Source organism: Passer domesticus, chromosome Z, assembly GCF_036417665.1.
Source record: "Passer domesticus isolate bPasDom1 chromosome Z, bPasDom1.hap1, whole genome shotgun sequence".
Taxonomy (NCBI): Eukaryota; Metazoa; Chordata; class Aves; order Passeriformes; family Passeridae; genus Passer; species Passer domesticus.
This window is the reverse complement of record NC_087512.1, coordinates 61,745,125-61,755,421: the sequence shown is the minus strand read 5'-3', so window position 1 is coordinate 61,755,421 and position 10,297 is coordinate 61,745,125. Positions and strand designations below refer to the sequence as shown.

The 10,297-nt window shown below is 40.5% G+C and overlaps 2 long non-coding RNA genes across 2 annotated transcripts; both read left to right on the top strand.

Moving 5' to 3' along the window:
• The first annotated feature begins 3,401 nt into the window (after nt 1-3,401).
• LOC135290718 (uncharacterized) lies at nt 3,402-4,422 on the top strand. The gene is made up of 2 exons (XR_010353502.1): nt 3,402-3,957; nt 4,139-4,422. It is a non-coding gene; the product is annotated as an uncharacterized LOC135290718 (long non-coding RNA).
• On the top strand, nt 4,419-9,556 carry LOC135290719 (uncharacterized). Its single transcript, XR_010353503.1, has 3 exons — nt 4,419-4,520; nt 7,001-7,150; nt 9,371-9,556. It is a non-coding gene; the product is annotated as an uncharacterized LOC135290719 (long non-coding RNA).
• The last annotated feature ends 741 nt before the right edge of the window (nt 9,557-10,297 follow it).

Genomic DNA, 10,297 nt, shown 5'->3' with positions numbered 1-10,297 from the left:
TACAGGGGAAAATATGCTTGCTACTCCTGGGTGGAAGGCAGTCAGCATACCTGACCTCCCAGCCACAGTGCAATCTGTGAGGTGTAAATGGTGGGACGAGTGGAGACACCCCAACCAGGCTCTGTCAAAACTCTTGAGAAGAGGGAGCTCTGTGTCCTCTCCAGCTGAAAACCCTCCCATCAGCTTAAGAGCAGAAGGAAGAAAGGGAGATGTCCTGCTCTGGAGTCAGCGGCTGTGGGGAAGGTCACTGACACAGCTCCCCATCCCGGGCTTATCTCAGGTGCTGCCGGGGATATCTGCCCTCAGGGTACACCCCCTGCTCATGGAGCAAGGTGTTGGACAGCCAGCAGTGGGTGCAGATGTGGAGGCACAGGAGGGGGAGTGACCCTGACCCACCCCTGACCCCCTGAATTGCTCAGTGAAGGGTCCCCAGAGCAGGATGCTGGCAGGCATCAGTCACAGGGGCCGAGGCTTTCCTGGGGCACTGACAGATCATCACATACTGAGTGAGGGTTTGAGCAAATCTCCCCTTTACACTTGACAGCACCACAATACAGATAAGCGAGTTCGGGTTATGAGATGATGCAAGTGCAGCTTAGCTTTATTCAATTTTCAAGTCCCAAATATTTAAGTCTCATTTCAAGGTTTCATATCAGTTTAAAAAAAAAATTCAGACAAGTGTAATGGGGAGTTCATATATAAGCATTTTTATTTCAGATATGATGAAGCTGAAGACTTTACTAGCCATATGGAATAAATTAAGTGCTGCATTTACACACATTGTTTTGAGACACAGTTATATAAAAGTCTTTACAGGGCATAGCTTACTACACTATTGTGCTGGTTAAACGTCATTTAATATTTCAGTATGTGCAGGCCCACAACAGATCTCCTTCTACAAGAATGAACTATTTTATACATTTTCCTGCTGTTCCTTATGGCTTTCTCCAATACATGGACATTTGGAATAACCTATGGCAACTCCAGTGTAGCTGTGCCCTGGTGTTCAGATGTCCATAAAAAGTTTTGGTGCACAACATTCACATTTAATATGAATGCCTGGAATTTTGGGTGTACAAAAGTAATCAGATTGGACACTATAAGTGATTTAGAAATAATTGCTGTGATTTGCTTTCAAAATCAACAGTAACTGCATTACAGAGCTTAAGAGAGCACTTCCATGATCAGTAGATTCAGCTCAGTCCTAATAAAGTGTCATGTAATGTGTTTCCAGTTCCACTAACTAATCAATAGCAGATTTGAGCAAATGCTGAATTAGTCTGGAGTTTCCTCAGACTAATAAAAGAAGCCTTATCAGAGGGCTTTAAAAATTGCATCATCTATCCTGGTGGGTTTTTTGTATTTCGGCATTCAAAATTGCATTCAGTTATAAAGACAGCATCACTAAAACCAGCTGTAGTTGATCAGCTTTGTGTGGCTCCTCTGGATGACTCAGTGATTGACACAGACAATATTTATTATATCCTTTGCTTCTTTGTGACAGCATGTCTTGCGGCAAGCCACCCATGTGTGGGGACACGAGGCTTGACTCCATTTTGCTCAGAAGGCTGATTTATTATGTTATATATTATATTAAAATACTACATTAAAACTATACTAAAAGAACAGAAAGAGAGGAAGATCAGAAGGCTACACAGAACAAGAATAGAATCGAATGCATAACAAAAATCCTGTGACTGCTCACAGCCTTGGCACAGGTGGCTGTAATTGGTCACTAATTGAAAACAATCCACATGGACCAATGGAAGAAGTACCTGTTGCATTCCACAGCAGCAGATAGTTATTGTTTACATTTCTCTCCTGAGGCATTCAGCTCTCAGGAGGGGAAAAATCCTAGGAAAGGATTTTTCATAAAATATCATGGCTACAAGCATGTCACGCATGTAACACTATAAGTTTTAGCAAATACATGCTTGGTATTCATCTACCAATAAAAATTTACTGTCAGCTTAGAAGTTAGGTCAATCATTTATTCTAGGCTTGTAATTTCCACCCCTCTCCCAATTTTTCTTGCAGCAATGCATTCAGGAGCATTGTTACATCAAATGGAAGGTCATCAAATGACGTCCTGGAAAGTTAGTGGTATTTGCATGTGTGTGCTTTTTAAACTCATGCCATATAAAAAGAAATCACTACCTCCTCTGTGACAACAAAGATGTGTGCTTAAGTCTGAGTGTAGCTACACATGGACCTTCATCATGTACAGATCATTTTAGCAGCTAAACATAGTGTGGAAAAATGCTGCCTTAAGGAATTTATATTTATGTTCAAAAACTAAATCAAAATACCTTTCTATAGATAATTGAGATGCATACTGGGAAATGACAACACCACCAAGTTTAAATACTGTATTTTAGTGTTGCTGACTCTGATCATGGATTACTCATTTCTAGGCAAACAGATAATTTGACATCTGTATATATATTTAGCTATTTCTTGCCAGCTTTGCAGAATAAGGACTGATTTCATCTTTATTTCAAGATTTTCAGATAACACCACATAAACACCTATTGTCTTGGCAATTACTACCTCATTCTCTTGCTTCCATCTGGATTATTAATGAAATCCACTCTTCTCCCTGAAAGCAGTGATTGTTCCAGCATCTCAGAGTGAATTGTTCTGTGCAGGTTAGTCAGAGTTGTAACAACCTTTACATTATTAAGGGAAAATTCAGCAGTCCTGTGATTTCACTGTAACAATATGCTGAGAAGCTGTGGCTGTTCACAAATCAGGCTTTAGAGTCCTCGCTCCTAACCTTCAATGCTGCATGCTAAAGCATACCCACCTGTTCTAAAACATTCACCACTGACACCCTCTCCAAACGCTAGCAAAGCAGAGGTATCATGCTTTTTGCACACTAGTGAACTGAATCAATAGATTTAAATCTTTGTCTGAAATAAGGTATCTAAATTTGTTAATTTTCTTTTAATGTGACAACATTCTGTGAGTGCAATAGAAATGTGCTTTGCACTTTTAAAGGTGTTGAATCTTAAGACCCCCAAGCAAGAGCTCCTGAGAGCATTTGTGACTGATTAAAAAAATGCAATTAGTATTAAATCTAGTAATCAAAATTCTGTGGCCACAGTTTTCATATGAGCAATAGTGCCTTGGAAACTAAAAGAAAATTGTATCAGTATGATGCATTATTTCATTAAATTTAAAAGAAAACAGTATGTCTTTTATGGAAGGAATCAGCACACATCACAGAATACAAATAAAAGAAGGGTTTTTTTTAAACTTCTTCAGTCATTTGATGACTGTATACAACTCATTATTTACCACTCAGAGTGAACCAAAATGTGCCCATCAAGTGCCTGCTCCAAAGCACAGACAGCAACTCTGATTCTGTTTTCAATTTACATAAAGTTGAACCACTTGAAGTAATGACTAGTGTCTGTTAGCTGAGTTTGGGACATGCAAAGCTTTTGCCAGTATATTTTAAGGCTTTTTTCCAAGAGATTCTGTTTCCAGTACTGTGTTGAACTGGGATCTCTGAGCTGCTGTTCCTTTCAATATGGAACAGCATTGCAACACAGAAGGCTACTGACACGTTACTCTCAACTCATAGTAAAAATGTTTCATCCTGTGTCCAGGAAAGCAATGAAGGTAGAAGTGCTTCACACTGAACAGATCCATTCTATTCCATGACAAATTGTGGTTTTCCAGTATTCACGTGTAGCCTGAAGATATTCATCCCTGCTGATGAGCCATAATTGACTCAACTTTGCTGATGCAAGAGGCAGCTGTAACATCTTTGAAGATGTCATAAACCAGCCAAGGTTCCAGAAGTGTCCCATGACCCAAAGTATTAACATAATCTCTGCCCCAGTCTGGGAGGTACCTGACTGTGAACAAACATAAACCTGGTGGACTCTGTGTTTCTTGGGCTTCTCCCACCTCAGATGGATTGGGACTGATAGCATCAGGATCCACATGGTGGTGACTTACTTGGTCACTCTGCCTCTCTCCCTCTGCCCTCTCTTTTTAAGTCTCCCGTCTTACCTCACATTTATTGCTAAGTATAAATCCTGTCGACTTTGGCATATTTGGTATCATTTGCACTTTTATTCAGGCAGAGATGTCTCTCTAATAATTTTAATACCTGGATGTTTTGCAGGCTGGCAAAGCCCTCATCGTGTCTCACACTGGGATTTTCTAGGAAAGACCAGAGGTTTTAGGTTGCACTGTGTCAAGGGAGGCCCCTCCCAGAGTGTATAATGTCCTTGCAGGTGCCCCAATGAGCCAATGAGCAGTAGTTCTGCTGGAAAGCAGACCACAATAACTGGTTCCTGTGGGTCCAAGCAATGGCCTCTTCAGACCACATCTGTGGAGGAAGTTGATGCTCTGTTAAAAGTCTTCAATCTGAGAATGGCCAAGTCATAATAAAGACTCTCAAACTGCTATTCTGCTTCATGTTCATTGCATTTCCTAGATTCTTTCCAAGTCAGAGTCAGAAGCCGGTAACATGAGAGGGCACTGGAAAACATCTAGGAAATAAGGTAGGCAACACAGTATCTGGAAAGCTGAGGACTCTAATTTGTCCTCCCAGTTGTGGTATGGACAGTTTCACTGACCAACTCTAATTTCTTTGCCTTTCACTGCTAGGAAAAGACAACTCTCCTCCCACTGCACCTTCATTAGAGGCGAACAATTGCCCCCAGGTTTAATGCAGTCCATATTCAAGTCTGCCTGAAGAAAGGAGGGAGATGGGGCTTTAGGCTGATGTTATCAGGGGAGAGGGTGTGTGAAATACCAGCCTTTTTTAGGCATAACCTTACAATTAATAAAGAAATAAATATCTCTGGAGGACTACCACCTTTAAAAGCCTTGCAAGAAAATAGGTTGCATTCACAGTGATATTAATCATGCTCAATCTATTTCCCCTCTCACTGCAAATCAGTGCAGTTTTCAGCTAACAAGAATGGGTGCCCTACTTGAGCAGACAAACCCAGGTAGGAGAGGCACTTAGCATGGCATTACCATCATTACATCCCAAGGTTAAAAGCAATGAAACTCCAGGAGCAGCAAAGTCAAATCAGTTCAATTGTATGATTGTTCATACTCATGAAGTGGTGAGGCTGGCAGGGGATCCGCATAAAACTTAGGACTTTCCAGAGGAGCTCCTTTAAGGTAATTCATTGCCCTCTACAGTAGCTTAAATCAGAAGGACTAGAATGGTCACAGTAAATGTGGCTCCTGACATTTCTAAAGAGCAATATTAGTGATAGCCAGCTGCTAGGCCAGATGTCAAAGATGCATTAAGAGCACTTGATTTTAATCTAACTCATTCCCAAGAAACGGAATGGATTTGGCTTTGAGCAATGTGATAAAAGATAGATTGTGATTAATGAAGCAGTACAACTTAACCACATAAGTTAACTCCCACTTCCTTCTCTCCAGCATTTTCACTGTCCAAAAGCAATTCTTTTGCTTACTAGCCTTACAAGGGACATATAAATTGTTAATTATCAATCTGTGAGCCATTAATGAAGTTGCTTTTGCTTTCTCAGCTTGAAAACCAAGGGGGAAGGATAATAGGTTTGGTAAACAGAGCTGTTCAGATAATGAAGAAATTCAAGGAAAAGCTATCATAGACTCAGCATGGAAGCTCAGTGCCATAATACTTTTACTAACCTGACTTCAATATATAGGTGGGGACTGGAATTCAGGACTGAGATAAACAAAAAACAGAGCGGGTGTTTCATGGGATGCTCCAATTCAACATGGCCTAGAACAGCAAGAGATGGAAGGATATTTCTCCTTTTGCCTAATCATTTGAACAGAGGGAACAGTGCTGGAAATAACCAGTTAGTGTCTGCATTTGTGGACTTCACACTAGGTAATGGAGTAGAGTGCATGGAACTGCAAATTCAAGATAGAAAAATAAGTAGAATCCAGTACCTAATAAATGGTGCATCTTTAAATCAAGAAGTCATCATCTAGAGTTCTGTCCTCATTACATGGATTCAAAGAGCATGGGCATAGGAACCATTTTTGCATAAGCTTGAGCTTGGAAAATTGAAGAGACTAACAATATTTAGAACAGGCTTCTTGCAATTCCATAAGCCATTTTGCAATCTGTAGAGAAGCTCTGATCTTCCAAGGAGAGGGAAGGAATGTAATAATTCCAAACATCAAGAATTACTGAGAGGCAGTTGCTAAACTGTACAGTCAGAGGCTCTGGAGGGTACTACCAAAGTCAAGAAGGCTGTCAAAATCTCAGTTCTTCTGGGACCTCAGACTGGATTCAAAGTGCAGGCATGTACTCACCGGGCAGCTAAACTTCCCTTAACTATTGTGTCTGAATCCTCAGCTTCAGACATGCCCTAGTAACAAATGTAGTTCTGAAAAAAGAAAAGAAAATTGACTTTCACACCTACCAGCTGCTCTTCAAAGGGGATTTATTTTGTGTATTATGCATCACATTTCAGAGCTCGCTAGCCAAGCAATAAACTTCAGCTGCACCAAAAAAAACCCACACCTCTCTAGCCCTATTTGAAGGCTGCTGCAGTAAGCTTAATGAAAATACGAATACTTGATTCCTTAAGCCATTACCGAAATTTTATCACCACATCATAAGACTTACTTTAGCATGTCCCTGTATGAAACAGCAGATTTACAGGATAAGAAGGGTTTGGATTCAGGCAAAGTTAGCTGTGCTTCCTAATATTGCAGGGTTGGAAATAAAAGATCTTCACCTTTCTCCTCCCCAATTAAGAAATTTTGTTTTCTTAATATTTCTTCCTTTTTTTGGTCTTTTCCACAATTGGATAGTAAACATCTAAACATCTATAAGGACTTTTGGGGTTGTCCTGGTTTCGAGGCTTGGGTACTTGTGGGGGGGTTTTGTTTGGTTTTTTGTTTGCTTTTTTTTAATTAACATATACTCTTGTTAAAAGTAGCTGATTTTGCAATCTTAGTTGGAAAGCTGTCACAAGCTCAGTCTATAATTTCTTCTTCTTCTTCATGGACCCTGCAGGATGCAGTTGGATGTCTCTTCTGTAGCCTTGATCTACATTTCCTGAGGAGAAGAGAGTCAGGATAGTCTGTGTAAACTCATATTTCCCCTTCCACAGTTTCTCTTTACGCAACCCCTTGGGCCACAGGCTTTCTTGCTCTGCATGGAAAGGTAGGTGGATTAATCAGTGAAGAATGGCTTTGTAATCAAATGTAGCAAAACAGAGGTGCCAAATTTGCAGTTGATAATCTAATTTTCTAATCTAGTCTAACAGGCATATGAGTCTCCAAAAACAATTGTGACGGGATTTTTTTCTGGGTTTTTGTTTCTTTTTCTGTGCCATTGAGTCTGCTTATTCGTAAGAAAATCAAAAAATGACGTAAACTCGTGTTATTGGAGTAGCTTATTGTGTGAATAGTGCTGGGTGGATGTGGTGGCAAGAAGCTACAGGATATGAGATTTGAAAAAAAAGTAATCCAGTTTTTTATAGCTCATGTCCAGCCTCACATATTTGGAAACCAAGTGCAACTGCTGTGGAAGCTATATGCCTGATCCTGAAAAAAACAGTACAAAAAGGCTTAGCAGTCAAATAGAAGTCAAATGAAGAGGTTAAGCTTTGCCAGATGCTAGTAATATCAATATCAGTGTAATTTTCTGATTGTAAACGTGTTTTTACATCTGTATTATTTCAATATAGAGGTGTCTGTTTAGCTTGTCTACCTTCCCAAACACAGATACCAGCAGAAGACAGAAATCTAATCACTTCGTCCTACCATAAATGTCTGAGTGTAGCAGTTGCCTCCCTCAGCATTGAAATGCAACCTGTGATGAAGAGAACATCAGATTTTTAGTGTTTTTCAACAGCAAACAGAAGGCACTATTCATTATTCCTGGTTTACGTGCGGAAAGAACCCAGTTTGATCCTTACATCTTATTTACAACAATTTTAGAATAGGAAAGATGACAAAAAAAGAAAGAAGGAATGAGATGTGGCAAACAAGCATGTGGGAGGTTCATGATATTATTGAAGTATGGGCACTCCACTGTTTATTGCTGGGGTGTTAGTTTAGTTAATTAAAGCAGGTTCCCTGGAGAGTGAAGGTTACCCTCACGCTCTGGAAGGAACTGTGTGTGCTGCTCCTTTAAGATTTAAGGGGTCTGTAGTGGTTTAAAACCCATCTGAAAGATTAAACCCCACTCAAGCTGTTCCCTTTCTCCTTTCCCTTCTCATAAAGGAGGAACACTATATAGAGAGATTATAAATTGGAACAACAATTTACTGAAAATCGCAATACCCACAGGAGCACTAGGAGCAAAAAAGAACCCAACAACAATATATAGAGAGAGGGTGTTTTATCTTCACAAGCATGTTCAGCACTGAACTTTGCCCCCCCCCCAACACCAGTCCCCATTAAAAAAAAAAAAATTGAAAAAGAAAAAAAAAGAAAAAGAAAACAACAACCAGCTTAGATTATCTGTGCCATGCTGCCCACTGTTTTCTCCTGCCCACTGTTCTCAGCTGTGTTCAGCAGTGTCCACTCACCTGCTTCTGCTCCAGCTGGGTTTTTGGGCTCCTCTGTGGCTCTCGTGGTGTGGTGGCTCTGTCCCACTGCTGAGGACAGTCCGAGTTCTCCATGCAGGTCTCTGCAGTTTGGAGCAGCAGTGCCTGGGACTCTGCAGGACTGGCACAGGACACTCCCAGGGCTCTCTCCTGGTGCCCAGTAGCTGGGTGGCTCTGATCCTATTCCCACACTCGCCAGAGTGAGCCGGGAAAAATAGCAAACTTTCAGTTTCTGGCCCTATCTTTGTCTTGCCAAAATCACACCACCAGCAATGATGCGGGTGGTATATCTTCTAGCACAGACTGTGCTAGAAGATTCTGCCCCTTTTTTCTGTAGCAGGATAGGGAAGAAGGACAAAGACAAAACAGCAGGGCAAAAAGAAGGTCACGTAAGCAGACCTGCCAGGGTAAGGATTCTGTTTGAGATACACCATTCCATAAAGGACAAAGAGAATGTTTGATATTTGCCAAAGTAAACATTAATTCATGTATTGTTTAGTATCTTGTTGACACTTGGAACATGGAATAGAGGTGTTTTCTTTTCTATAGTAGATGATTCTCTGTTTTGCAGGAGTCAATGGCTCTTTCTGCCCCTGCCCCTGAGAGAGAGTTTAGGTTTAGTTTGGTCAAGAAAACAGTAACAATCTTTTTGTAATGGGAGTTATAGCACTTTTAGCAGCTATTGATAGGAAGATAGCAATCCCAGTGAAACAGTTGAAAGAACTGTTTCACTGGGAGAATTCAGGAGAGACAAAGGAAATCATGCCTGCTCCTACTGAGACCTAGACACTAAGAATACCAAATTTCTAAACTACAAAAACATGTTACAGAAACCAGAGATGAAGAAGCCAACAATTACTGAAACTGTCCCTGTCCAAGAAAAAGATAATAAGACTGAAGAAGTGGACTGATGACCATTAGTCTCATGAGAAGTGAGAAATCAATAAGCAATAGATGATAGAATACTAATTAATAAAGGGAACCACATAACCTGTAAGCCAATGAACACCAATTCCTTTGTTTGCTAAAAAGTATAAAGTTAAATGTTTTGATGACTGATGTATGTGTTTTGTGGAGTGATTCCCACATACGCCAGCTTTGAATAAAGTCTACTTTCTAACTTAACAAAATGGCCAGGGAGTTTATTTTGCCAGTTTTAGTGACAAGATTCATGATGTCATGGTCTAAACCACCAACTGAGCCCCACAGAATCATTCACTCATTTCCCCACCAATGGAATGAGGGAGACCATCAGAAGAGTAAGTTAGAAAATTCATGGCTTGAAATAGAGCCAGCTTAATAGAGAAAGCATAAGCCACACATTTAAGCAAAGCAAAACAAGGAATTCATTTGCTGCTTCCCATGGGCAGGCAAGTCACACTCAAGAAAGGAGGGCTCTATCACAGGTAACAGTGATTTGGGAAGACAAATGTCGTAGCTCCAAACATTCCTGCCTTCTTTTTTTCCCCCTCCACTTTACATACTAAGACTAATGTCATACAGGATGGAACATTCCTATGGTCAATAGAGGTCACTTGTCCCAGCTGTGTCTTATCCCAAATTCTCATGCACCTCACTAGCCAGTACAACAGTACAAGAAAAGTCTCTGCATAAGCCCTGCTTAGCAATGACAAAAACATCTCTATGTTATTAACACTGTGTTCAGCACATATCCAAAACAAAACCCCATACAAGCCACTGTGAAGAAAATAGAACTAAATAGGGCCAAAATCAGCACATACGCCCAGCAGGAATGC